The sequence below is a fragment of the Rhinoderma darwinii genome, chromosome 13 (assembly GCF_050947455.1).
Source record: "Rhinoderma darwinii isolate aRhiDar2 chromosome 13, aRhiDar2.hap1, whole genome shotgun sequence".
Classification (NCBI taxonomy): domain Eukaryota; kingdom Metazoa; phylum Chordata; class Amphibia; order Anura; family Rhinodermatidae; genus Rhinoderma; species Rhinoderma darwinii.
Window position 1 is genome coordinate 45,053,911 of NC_134699.1, and position 14,755 is coordinate 45,068,665.

Here is a 14,755-nt window from a genome sequence, read left to right on the forward strand (position 1 = left end):
TCTTTTGCAGAACCTCATAATATATACCTCAGATGCTGCAGATCATCATACACACTTCAGATGCTGCAGAACCTCATAATATACAACTCTTCTTCTGCAGAACATCATCATACACACCTCAGATGCTGCAGAACATCACCATACACACCTCAGCTTCTGTAAGGGTGTGTTCACATCAGCGTTCATTTCCGCTGAGGGGTTCCGTCGGAGGTTCCCCTCAGTGAAAAGTCAAACGGAAACCTCAGCTTCCGTTTCCCTCACCGTTGAACTCAATGGTGACAGAAACCTAGCTAATGGTTTCCGTCTGTCACCGTTGTGACCGGGTTCCGTTGTTTCGGACAGAATCAAAAGTCGACTGCGCTATTGATTCTGTCAAAATTACGGAACCCGGTCACAACGGTGACAGACGGAAACCATTAGCTAGGTTTCTGTCACCATTGAGTTCAACGGTGAGGGAAACAGAAGCTAAGGTTTCCGTTTGCCTTTCCGTTGAGGGGTTAACCCGACAGAACCTCTGACGGAACTCCTCAACGCATGGGCAACAGTGATGTGATCAGGCACTAAGACATAATATACACCTCAGCTGCTGAAGAACATCATACTACACAGCTCAGCAGCTACAAACATCACAATACACACCTACACCTTAGCTTCTGCTAAACATCATTATACACACCTCAGATTCTGCAGAACCTTATAATATACACATCTGCTGCTGCAGAACATCATAATACTCACTTCCGCTTCTACAGAGCATAATAATAATAACCTGCACAGAACACCGCTAGCCTAGCATCATTACTGACCCTCACAAACAGGGGTGGGATCTGGCTGGTACGCCCCAGTTCTCCTGAACCAGTTGTTAAAATTACAGCCGGTTCGCAGAACCAGGTGAAGCGGGAATCGGGAACCGGTCCCCTGCACTCAATTGTATTTGCGTCCTTAGGATGCGGATACAATTGAGTTCACTAGCGCTGCCCTGGAGAGGCACATGATGCCTCGCCATTCGGAGCTTTAGTGATGTTGCAGTCGGCGGTGATGTCATCGCGCCGCTGCATCGTTCTGAAGGAGGAGGACTCGCGTCGCTTGAGGATGGAGCTGGAGCGGGACAGGTAAGAATATAATGGTTTTTTTTTCTGATACCGTGGGCAGCGTTGGGGGCCTTATCTATAGGGGACTATACAGGGAACTGTAACTACAAAACTACAGAGGACTATACAGGCAACACTAACTACAGGGGGACAATACATAAGTAACAGTAACTACAGGGGACTATATAGGGAACAGTAACTACAGGGGACTATATAGGCAAGAGTAGCTACAGGGAACTATATAGGGAACAGTAGCTACAGGGGACTATATAGGCAAGAGTAGCTACAGGGGACAATATAGGGAACAGTAACTACAGGGGACTATAGAGAACACTAACTACAGGGTACTATATAGGGAATACTAACTACAGGGGACTATATAGGGAACATTATCTACAGGAACCGCCACAGGGGGCTCTATCTACAGGGAACACCACAGGGGGCTCTATCTACAGGGAACGCCTCAGGGTGCTCTATCTACAGGGTGCACTATACAGGGAACGCTACAGTGAATGCCACAGAGAGCACTATCTACAGGGAATGCTACAGTGGGCCCTGTCTGCAGGGAATGGTACATGGGGCACTATCTACAGGGAACGATACTACCTACAGAAGGCTCTATGGGGAGCACTATTTACTATTCCCAACAATGCAGATGAGCTGAAGGCCGCTACCATGCAACCTGGGCTTCCATAACACCTCAGCAGTGCCACAGGCTGAACACCACTATGCCACGCCGCATTTATAACACCTCAGCAGTGCCACAGGCTGAACGCCACTATGCCACGCCATTGATGCAGTAATTCATGCAAAAGGAGCCCCGACCAAATATTTAGGCCAGATTCTGGACATACTCTTTAGTAGGAAAACATTTTGGTATTAAAAATCATTTTTTTAAATTGGGCTTATATAATATAAAAATTTTCTGAGTGACTTAAATTTCGGTTATCATAATCATCAAAATTACAAGAAACAAAATGCTGGAAATAGATCACTCTGTGTGTAATGAATCTATATAATATATAAGAGACACTTTTTGAATTGAATTACTGAAATCAATTAACTTGTAATGTCGGGGTAGGGAAACAGACAAGTGAGCCCTAATCTACCCGCCACTCAGTCCCTGCCTACTTGCAACGACCCACCCTAAGCGACAGGGTGCAACTGGGCGACGGTCCCTACACTCAATAGGTGCACGACAGACAAACAGACAAGGGTACAAAGAAGCCAGGGAAATGGGGAAGTTGCCCACGGGAACACCGTGAGCAACAAGCGAGGTAAACAAGCCGAGTCAAAGCAGGAGATGAGCGAGGTACAAAAACGCAGAGCAGAAGAGTGGTCAGAAAAGCCAAGGTCAATCACAAGCAGAGGATCAGTAGTTCAAGAAGCTGCAGCAGGGCCAGGAAACCAACAGAGAAGAATCACAAGCAAAGGAGGAACAGGAAAGGCAGGTATAAATAGACAGAGGGCGGGAGCTAGCTCCGTCTGGCCAGGCTGTGATAGGCTCTCCCACTCCTAAGCCTGCCATCCTGGGTGGTGGAAGATGGAGTCAGTCTCACAGACATAGAAGCAGGTGCAGACTGATTACCTATGGGCGTCGACACAGAAGTTGTGCCTGGCAGATCCTTTACATAAATTTTGATGATATTCTAATTCATTGAGAAGTACTAGTATATATACTGAGCTTTGTTCTGGTGTTGTATATATGTACTGAGCTTTGTTCTGGTGCGGTATATATGTACTGAGCTTGGTTCTGGTGCTGTATTTATGTACTGAGCTTGGTTCTGGTGTTGTATTTATGTACTGAGCTTGGTTTTGGTGCAGTATATTTGTACTGAGCTTTGTTCTGGTGCTGTATATATGTACTGAGCTTTGTTCTGGTGCTGTATATATGTACTGGGCTTGCTCCTGGCACTGTATCTGTGCATTAGCCGGGAGAGTTGTCGCGTCTTACTGCGCACGCCGCACTGTCCTCCACCCTTCTCATGTGCACAACCTAACTAAATGGGCTGAGCACGCTTAGGATATTGAATGTGCGCATATAGGCCTATACGTAATGGGTGAGTTTAATATAATGTGTGGGTAGGTCTGTACGCTTATGTAATTATATACATAGTGTGGCAATACACACTTAAGCATTCTGGACAGGGAATTTCTTTATTTAGAGTCCACTTTAATGTAGGGGGTAATTGGAATATCGTAATTGCGATACACCACAAAACACCGTAACCCCCACCCCCCGCGACATGTATGTCTACTTTCGAAAAACAGGGAACCTGTTGTTAAAAATTTTAATCCCACCCCTGCTCACAATTACTCTTGATACTTAATAGACATATATATCCCTGCCGGAGTCTTAAGCCCTATTCACACGGCGTGTATTTGACGCATTTTTATGCAGCGGAAAATGCATAAAAACCGCATAATTTAGGCCCTGTTCACACAGAGTTTTTTTTGCAGACAGGTTAAAATGTGCCTCAAAATTCCTGCTGTCTGCAATTTCTTGCCACGATTTTCATTGTGTTTTTTGCCCGCAGCGCTCAATGGCTGCGGGATAAATTTGCAGCGAGAATCACGTTCTCTACCTCCCATTGAGTTCAATAGGAGGTCAGAGGTGTAACCGCGGCAAGAAAGAGCATGCCGCTTTTTTTTTATTTTTTTTACCACGAGCGGCTAGAAGCTGCCACAGAAAAAAAAAACTCTGCCTCCCATTGAGATCAATGGGGGGTAGTTTCGGCAGTTTTTTTGCGCTGATTCCAACACGGTTTCCGCGTCAAAATCAGCGTAAAAAAACTGAACTGGGCCTTAAAGGGGTTTTCCCACGAGGGACATTTATAACATATCAACAGGAAAGAGAACTACTATTCTTTAGGGGCAAAAATGGGACATTACTACTGTGTGGGAGCACATAGGGAGGTATTACTGTGTAGGGAGTATAAAGGTGGCACTAAAACTGAACCATAACTATTTTCTTAAAGGTCACCTTTTTTGGGGGGTTGGTGCCCTATAAGGGACAGTATAGGTGGTATTGGTAGAGGCAGTCTGGATTCATTGGCCCATGACTTACATGTGAATGGTAAGTGATCCATGGTTACATCCTCCTGGCATTATGTTTCTTCCTTTATACTGCCGCCGCTCGTGTTGCACGGCAAAGGGGACCACTAAGGTTCTGTCACCCAAGGGCCCACGTAAACCTGGAGCCGGCCCTGATTAAACTGATTTTCAGTCGCAGAAAATGTCTGCAACAAAACCTGCCTCGTGTGACTGCTCCATCACACAACATTATATTACTAGTCAGTGTTGTTAATGTAACTGACAACCGACCATTCACGTTTCTGTAAAAGTAGCTATCCACAAAAATGAATATTATTTAGTATAAGGTGTGTGGACATTACCAACGGATGAAATCATCTTTTTATTCCTATTACAAACTGAAGAAAAGAACTGAACTAAGATTTACCTATATCCCTTCCCATTCTCTGAACTTGATGGACATATGTCTTTTTTCAACCGTACTAGTGAGTACAATGAATGTGTCCAGCCTCCACATGCATTGCTTGACCTCATATGAACATGAACAATTTTTCAGTTATTTCTTTCCCAAATAGTGTAAGGTGGAGGAAGGAGTACCATCCAATTCCTTGAACATAAAATGCTGTGTTCTCTGTGAGGGTATGTTCACACGGCTTATTTTTGGCCATTTTTCGGGCCGTAAATGGCCAGAAAACGGCCGAAAAAGTCAGAAGCAGAACGCCTCCAAACATCTGCTCATTGATTTCAATGGGAAATACGGCGTTCTGTTCCGGCGGGCCGTTTTTCAAAACGGCCGCGGAGAAAAACGGCTGCGGAAAAGAAGTGCATGTCACTTCTTGAGACGTTTTTGTAGCCGTTTTTCATTGACTCTATAGAAAAACTGCTCCAAAAATTGCCTTAAAAAAAGGCGAGTTTGCTTAAAAAACATCTGAAAATCAGGAGCTGTTTTCCCTTGAATACAGCTCCGTATTTTCAGACGTCTTTTGCTAAGTGTGTGAACATACCCTGAGGGCTGCAGATAAACGACTTCCATCTATAGAGTTGCTTGAATAAAATAAAACCGCAATGAAGTAGAGAAATGAAGGCACTAACTATACCAGATCATTTGTGCAGGACACCAGCACCCTAAGGCCTTATTCACACATCGTGTATTCAACGTGTTTTTGACACGGTTCACGCGCCCTGAAAAACGCGTCAAAGATGCATGCATTGTTGTGCATACGACGCGTTTTTTTACATGCATCTGCTTAAGAAACGCGAAGTGTAAAAAAAAGAAGCGTCAGGGCAATTCCTGGTGCGTAAAATGCGCCGAAAAGGCACCTAATTCCCATAGTTAATGGGAGTCCTAATTACGCGCTAATAAACGCCCCAGCTAGCGTTTTTGACACGTTTAGACATCATATTTTTTTAGTGCCGTGTGAACAAGGCCTTACTTGTCTCCTATCTGCCCTTTTTTTTCTTGCTCCGCCACTTTCTTTCTGTCCCATTGCTTTCTACTTTCCTTCTCCTGCTCCTGGACGGCCGAGATTTCTCTTAGTCGGCCTGCTGCTCCAGATGCTGCGAGGGGCACGCGCATCATTTACGCTCACCAGCAGCTCCATAATGCTTGCGCCCTCCACCGCTTGCCTGCGCCCCACACTGCCCAATTAGCTGCATATGGGGCATATAGAGGCAGCAGAGAACGTAAGAATGATTAGCCCAACAGTGGCAGTTAAAAGACAATCTGCTGCACCCATTTCCAATGACTCGGAGCCCTGGGAGGTAGATGGAAGGTAATTTTCCCACAAATGCGATACAAAACACAGGTCCCAATGATGCTCCCCCATGTCATCTGTGTTCAATAACTTTATCACTGAATGGGAATACATACAAGGTGATTAGACATGATGGATCTTGAAATCTATATTTTCATCAGTCTTTAAATGTACAGTCGTGCGCCGCCAGTCTGATCTTCAAATGGTTTAATGAACCTTGTACTATGATCTGGTAAAAAGTTATTCACCTTCCAAGGGATGCAGCTAACATGTGGAGCATCAAAGGTCAGACTGCAATACATTGATTATTATTAGAAAAGCAAAATACACTGCATGATTTTATTTCCAAAAGAAGCAGCTTATCAGATCTAAATAAGCAAACACTGATACCGAAACTATCACCCCAGTCATTACATCAGAATTACCATTATCATACATATTTCAACATACCTAGAGGAGGGAAATTATTATCTGAATAAATAAGAATAAAAAGAATGCAGTATAAGCAACTCCCCATCCAAATCCAATTCATGTTCCTGTTCTTAGTCTACACAGTATTTAACTTGCTCGAGCAGTAGTTAATGCTTCAGAGCAGCTCTTCTTACTGTTACTACCTCTTCAGCCATGGTCAACCATTACAGAGGCACGTAGAATAGTCTTCGGTCACTCAGTCACCCAGTCTACATACATAGATGTTTTTCTGCTCTCTCGTACAACTTGCATGTAAGGGACACTCTTTCAGCATATGTCGGCCTATTATTCCCTTTTGAAAGTTCTGTGTGTACTCTGGGAGTGCCAATCCAAAAATAATTGTAAGGAAAGGAATGAGTGTAGCCCCTTACCCAAACCTCCCAACTTTTAAGAATAACGAAGAGGGACAATTTTTTCCCTTTTAAGCCACGCCTCTAATCCTGCCCAATCCCCGCCCATACGCACCCGGTTCAGTCCACACAGTATCAGGCTCCCATAGTGCCTCCTACACAGTATAATGCCCTTTAGCTGCCCCCATATATGGACAGTGACGTCAACGGCTTCCCCGGGCACAGCGCTTAATGTAGCACTGTGCCCGTGGAGTCCTCTGTGAGCGGAGAAGCTCCCTCTCTCCTAAATAATGCTGAAGCAGGGAGCTGACTGTTCCCTGCTTCAGCATTGAGTTCAACTATATCTGCATCCTGAGGCTGATACAGTTCGCAGAGGGACATGCCACCGGCCGCCCAGGACAGCGGACTACCACTCGGAATCCGGGACTATTCCGCTGAATCCGGGACAGTTGGGAGGTATGCCTTACATGTGATCTAATAGGGAGCACTATAGTCTTTTTAAAGTACCTTTCCTGCAGGGCCCCTATGCAGCTGCACAGGTTGCACGTATTGCATGTCTGCCCCTGTAGTGACTTTTCAGGAAGCTGGGGGTGTTCCTTCAGATCCACGCACCCTGGGCTGGTTTTGGAGAGAACTTTTTCTGCCCTACGGATTCTGGGGACTGTGATGTCTTTCAGTTAAGACAGGTTCTTTACAATACGGAGAGGAAGAGAAGTGTTATTCTGTGGGCACAATACTATAATTTTATGTGGACACTTTAGTAGAAATGTATTGCCACTATGCTATCATTTTATGGGCATGATTGATAATGCATTGTTATTATGTAACTATCATCATTTTACAATTCACACTAAATATTACTAATGTGATCAAATTAATGTTACCAAGAATCTTAAAAAGGAGTTTTCTCTCTTAGGCAACCTCTTCGCATATGCGGTAATGTTGAGGTGTCTCCCCTCCTGACCCCCTCTATTAGCCAAGAGCAGAGTGCCGATACAAGGAACAGGTATCCCTTCAGGAGGGCCCATCTCATGTCTTTATTACACAGGGGATTGTTCAAACAGAACCTTTTTAAGATTAATTAACATTCAATTTTGGTTTTGTAATCTGTCCCTAGAAAATTTTAACTGCTTGTGAATATTAGCAAAGCTGTCCAGAAAAAAAAGCAGAAATGAATGTTGGGAACCCTGTTCAGTATGTAGTAAGTAGCCATATTCCACAACTTATATGTTATTCCCTCATTGGAAACTTAAAGGGATTGTGCCAAGATCAACATTTATCACCTATCCACAAAATAGGTGATAAATGTCTGATCAATGGGAGCGCAGCCACTGCGACCACCAATGATCACTAGAATGAGGGACCCGAGTCCCCTGCTCCTCCTCAATGCACAGCTGCAGTGAGGAGAACTTTCAATGGAGTGGCGGTTAAAGGCTATGTAAACCTTTGAATGGCAATATTTTTTTTAATAAAAAAGTCATTCAGTGTGATTGGTGCAACTTTCAAAATAGTTTTTATAAAAAGTTTTTTACTTTTTGAGATACAGCTGCTCTATATTTTATATACAGAGCAGATGTATAATTCGCTAAATCCTGTTCCCGTCAGGTCCGTGGGACTGACGGGTTCAGTGAAAGCGGGTCCTGCGTGATCCACCTGTAAACTATCACATCTAAGTTCATAAGTTAGATGTGATAGATTACAGGTGGATCCTGTGTGTCAGACACACGCAGGACCCGCTGACACTGAACCTGTCTGACTGACGGATTTAGGTCATAGCGAACGATACAGCTGCTCTGTATAGAGAATACAGAGCAGCTGTATCTCAAGAAGTAAAACAAATTTATAATAAAAACTATTTAGAAAGTTGCACTAATCACACTGACTGACCTTTTTATTAAAAAAAAAAAAATGCCATTCAAAGTTTTACATAGCCTTTAAGCAGGCGCTCTGACGCTCCATGAATTTCCTTCGAGGCTGATGGAAACAGCCAAGTACAGAGCTCAGCTATCGACGTCTGTTCTTTAGACTTTGGATGGAGTGGCACTGCAAATGCTCGACTACCATTCCATTCGCAGTTCTCACTGCGGTCGTGCAGTGAGGAGGAACGGGGGGCTCGGGTCCTGCGGATAGGTGGTCAATGTTGATCTTGGCCGAATCCCTTTAAGAATCTTGAAATATCTTCACTTCTAAAGCTCACGGAATTCTCCTCCTTTCTTTCTAAACATGTCATGAAGAGTATTGACAAGTATGCTCTTAAAATGGGACAATCTCCCTGGGTGGGGACATCTCTCTGTCCTACACAACTGGTTTAGCAGGTTACATACACATTCAGCTCCCATCGCCCAGGTTAGAAGTTTTGGGAGGAGCCTTGTGTTTCTGCACTATCCTGTCTCACATACCTCTTCTTCTTTGCTTGTCACTGTCAGGTTCTCAGGTGCAGCGTACACCAGGACAGAGGCTCCAGGACTGCAGGGAGGGACAGCGAAAGGGGCAAAGCAGCACAATGTTCAAGGGACAAAGCAAGTCACCTACTAAGTCACCTACCAAGTCACCGAGCAAGTCGCCTACAAAGTATAACAAGTGAGTCTGGGGTGCGGGGGGGGGGGTATACAAACTCTTATCGGCAGTGATCGCTGTGAGGGGACACTTGGCCCTGGTTTAGGATTTCATTATAATGAGCCTGTGACTGATCCTGCTCATTTCAGCCATACACAACTACAGATATTCTACCCTCTACTGCTGGGGATTTATTGACATTGGTTGAAGGCGTATCTAATCCCAATATTCAATTTAGTAAGCCAAACTTTGCAAAGTTATTGAACTTTTTTTTTTAATGAGGCACGCTATTTATGAAGGCCAGACATGTGCAGTAAAGCTGTGTTTGTCATTTAGCACAAATGATTGTGAGATCACATTGTCACCTGCGTCTTTATAAAGGACTGTGGAGAAAACATACATTATCTTAACTCAGAGAATTATCCAGGTACAGAAAGAATGTGGCCAAATGAGTTAAATGACACATTCAGGTCTCCTACATCTTTGTTATTTTTCTCTTAATTCAACTATATGAACAGATTATTTATAAATGATATGTTGAAAAAAAACTGACACTGGATATTAAGGGTCAGTTCACACAGAGGTTTTTAATCAGCGCCAAAAAAACATCTGAAATCGCCCCCCATTGATTTCAATGGGAGGCAGAGGCGCTCTTTTCTCGGGCGACTTTTGGCTGCTTGCGGAAAAAAAAAACCGGTTTCCGCCTCTGACCTCCCATTGAAATCAATAGGAGGCAGAAAAAACCTACGACACTCGTTTCTGAGCGTTTTATGTGCCCGTGGTCCTTGTTTTAGATTCAATGGCTGTGGGTGAAAAACTCTGCAAATTAATGCGGAAAAATACAAAAAAAACTCTGTGTGAATAGGGTTTAACACCACTTATGATACATGCAAACAAAGCAATAATGAGAAATAACAAAATAGAAAAAAAATAGCTGAATGTATGATCATTTTGATCTAATCTTAAGAAAAGAATGACACCAAAGCAACCTTTCGAATGTCAGAATTGAAACATGCACACATTCTTACAATTTAAAGTTTTTGGAATTTACTGAAGCAAAGGGGTTAAATTCCACTGAGCTGCTGTGATTCAGGATAGTATTGGGGTGTTGTCTGAATTGAATGGTAAAGGTGACATCGAAATTAGGCGGTGACAGGATGCTATGAAGAACCAGATTAACAGGTAGACAATAAATGGCAGTATCCCCCACCCAGTTTTCCCTATTCAACATGTTTGAGGCGCTTAGACCCTGTTCTTAATTAACGTCATCTTTCAGCAGATGATACACAGCCCTCTAATTATCATATATAATATATTATTGTATCATTTACAGGGATTTTCTATTTTTGTACAAAAATAAATCTTAACAATTATTTGCCGAAAATGTACGCAACATTTCTAATATACCCTGTGCTTCACTTCCTTACTATGTTTAACCTGTACTTACCTTATCTTATTTACAACTAAAAGTTTGCTACAATTGCATATAGCTTAGATACTCTATAGTCTACAGTCCAGACTGTTTAGCTCACAGAGGCTTGTCTAGACTGGATACAATTGTAGCAAACTCTCAGATAGAAGAATTATTTAGGCTTCGTTCACTTCTGCGTTGGAGGCTCCGTTAGGGGCTTCTGTCTCTGATCCGGCAGAGATGACCGGAGACAATAGTGCAGCATGCTACGCTATTGTGTCCGCTAAAATCACGGACACCCTGACGGAAAGCCGACGGAACCTATTAAAGTCAACGGGTTCCACTGACCGCTGGCAGTGTCTGTTGTGCTCCTCTGGCGGAGCAGAACAACAGAATGTCACAACGCATATGTGAACGAAGCCTGAGGGAAAAAAATGGTCATTAAAAACTGATCAACTGTCAGTTTTTCAAGGTCGTTTGTCATCCATTTTTCATGGCCATTAAACAAAATGGATGGATTTAATTTGTCAGCAATTTTTTTGTCCCAACCCCTTGAAAACACCACAGTGCCCATGTGGATAGTTTCACAATGCCTTTTTAGAAAGAGCCACAGTGCCCACTGTAGATAGTGCCCACATAGATAGTGCCAGTGCCCACATAGTACTAAAGAGCCCATATAGTGCCACAGTTACCACTGTAGATAGTGCCACAGTGCCCACATAGTGTCACAGTGCCCAAATATAAAGTCCTATAGTGCCCAAATAGATAGTGCAACAGTACCCATGTAGATAGTGCCACACCCCCATATAGTGCTAAACCCCCCATGTAGTGCCACACACCCCCTGTATATAGCACCACCCACCCCTGTAGATAGCACCACCATCCCCTTGTAGATAGCACCACCACCTCCTGTAGATAGCACCACCACCCCCCCTGTAGATAGCACCACCCCCCCTGTAGATAGCACCACCCCCCCCCCCCTGTGGATAGCACCACTCCCCCTATAGATAGAATGACTGTAGCTCCCTCTAGGAGCGGATTCCCCAGCCAGGGATTCCCCATTGCCGAAGCTCAGGCCAGGGATTCCAGGGGGTGGTGCTATCTACAGGGGAGTGGTGGTGCTATCTACAGGGGGGGGGGGTGCTGCTATTTAACAGCAGAAACCCCTGCTCTGGCCGGGAATTTCGCTCAAGGAGTAGCCACTGTCCGTATATGAATAGTGATGCCAGGGGCTTCTCCAGGAGCGGAATACAGAGTGTCGGCAACGTTCTAGATGTGGATTCCACTCCAGGAGAAGCCCCTGACGTCAAGGGCTTTCCCAAGGCAGGACTCCCCAGCCAAAGATCTTGCGATGCTCTGGCCGGGACTCTGCTTCTAGAGGGAGCCCCTCAAGTCACTGTACATATATGGACAGTGACATCAAGGGCTTCCCCGGGCTCAATGCTCAAAGTAGCACTGTGTCCAGTGTGTCCTCAGCCAGGATCAATTTTTACCGGTTGTGACAAGAATTGATTCCTGAAAAACAGCCGTTAAAAAGTGATCCGTTGAGTTCTATGGGAGCTGTCGGGCAATGAAAATGGCCAAAAATAGGACATGTCCAATTTTTTGACGGACAGTGTTCACGGGCAGTTGAAACAAAATGGCCGTGTGAATACACCCATAGAATTTAATTGTTCTATAAACGGTCTGGTGACAGCCGTTAAAAAAACAGCCGTCACACGGCCATTTTTCATGGTCATGTGAATGTAGGCTTAGGCTACATTCACACGTTAGTGAAAAAAAAATGGCCATTAAAAACTGATCAACTGTCAGTTTTTCATGGCTGTTTTGCATCAGTGTGTCTCCAGATTTTCATCCATTTCCAGTTTTGGATTTTCATCCATTTCCAGTTTTTAAAGGCCATATGTCATCCGTTTGCCATCTGTTGTTCATGGCCATTAAAAAAACTGATGGATTGAATTTGTCAGGGTTTTTTTTCGTCCAAACCGCCTGAAAACACCACAGTGCCCACAGTGTAGGTAGTGTCACAGTGGCCACTGCAGATAGTGCCAGTGCCCACATAGTGCCACAGTGCCCACATATAAAGTGCCACAGTGCCCATGCAGATAGTGCCACACATGGTGCCCATGTAGATAGCGCCACAGTGTCCCCTCTAGATAGTGTCCATATAGTGCCAAGGTGCCCATGTAGATAGTGCCACAGCCACCTTGAAGATAGAGCCCCACACCCACTGTAGATAGCGCCAGACCCCCCTTCCTGTAGATAGCGCCACACACCCCACCCTGTGGATAACGCTACACCCCCTCCCCTGTAGATAGCGCCATTGGGGCTCCCTCTCGGAGCAGAATCCCCAGCCAGAGCGTTGCTGACGCTCTGGCCAGGGATTCCGCTCTAGATCTCTGACGTCACCGTCCATATGGACAGTGACTTCAGGGGCTCCTCCAGAAGTGGAATCACCAGCCAGAGCTTCGGCAACGCTCTGGCCAGGGATTCCACTCCAGGAGGATCCCCTGACATCACTGTCAGTATGAGTGAGGGACTCTCTCTAGGAGCGGGAACCCTGGCCACAGCGTTGCCGGAATCCCAAGCCAGGGCGTCGGCATCTCAAAGCCCCTAACGTCACTGTCCACATATGGTTTTCCCAAGATGCTCTGGCCAGGGAATCCAGAGTTGAGAGCCCTGACATCACTGTATATATATGGACAGTGACGTCAAGGGCTTCCTCGGGCTCAGCGCTCAAAGTAGTGCTGTGCCCTTGGAGTCCTCTTAGCCAGGATCAGTTGTTAACAGCAGTCACAAGGACTGATTCCTAAAAAGCGGCAGTTAAATACTGATCCTTTGAGCACTATGAGGGCTGTCTGGCTGTGAAAACGGCCAAAAATAGGACACGTCCTATTTTTTAATGGTCAGTATACAGGGGACATTAAAAAAAAACGGCGGTGTGAATACAGCCACAGAATTACATTGTTCTGAAAACAGCCGTTTTTCCCGGTCGTGTGAATGTAGCCTGAGGCTCAGTTCACATCCCTTTTTGTGCACACGTTTGTGATATACGACGACGTATACGTTTTTAAAGTTACATAAACGTATGCATTTGTAACGCATGCTTACGTTTTTTTGTAGTATACGTCGTATACATTTGTGTCCGTTCTTACTTCAATGGGTGCGTGATGCGCAGAAAACAGAAGTATAGGACATGCAGCAAGTTTCACGCAGCGGACACACACTGCGTGAAAAACACGGAATGTCTGATGGCCCCATTGATTTGCATAGGTCCGTGCGACGTGCGTAATTTCCACGCGCGTATCACGGACGTGAAATACGCTCGTGCAAATAAGTCAATGGGTGCGGGAAAATCACGGACAGCACACGGACGCACATCCGTGTGCTGTGCTTGATTCACGCAACGGTTGTTCAAGAAATGATGGGAAAAAGAAAACCACCTCCTTCATTTCATTTTGTAAACGTCAAAACCGCGTGACATAAGGATGCCATACGCGCTAAAATAACGCAGACACGCACCAAACACTGATGACACACGGAACTGCAATGCGCGCAAAACAGACACGTTTGTGTGAATTAGGCCTTCGTCTGTGAAGTTTTCATCCTCTGGATGTAAACAATAATGTTCCCATTCACTGGCTCCAAGCAGTGATCTTGGTATTGGTGAGGAATTGAAACACTAAGGGGGAATTTATCAGCGGTTGTACACCGGTATTTTCGCAAATTATGGCCCATGTCATATTTGGGAAATAGTTTGCAACTTTTTGCCGTTTCATGTCCCTTTTAAAAAGTGGGCGTAACTTATCATAAGGGGCCACGTGACTTTTTCCGTCGCCTTTGTTACTTATAAAAGTGGGCGTGGCTTAGCATAAAGAACGGAGCCAACAGTAGCAACTTATTCACACGGCCGTTGTTTTAACGGACCGTGTGAACGGCCCGTGAAAAAATAGATGTCATATTTTTGTCCGTTTTCACAGATCCCTTATAGACTCCAGTTGTTTTTCACTGCCGATTTGACACACGTTTGTCTGAATTGGGCTTTAGACTGATGTATAAAACGCCAGTCTTAATAAATTTCCCCCAAGT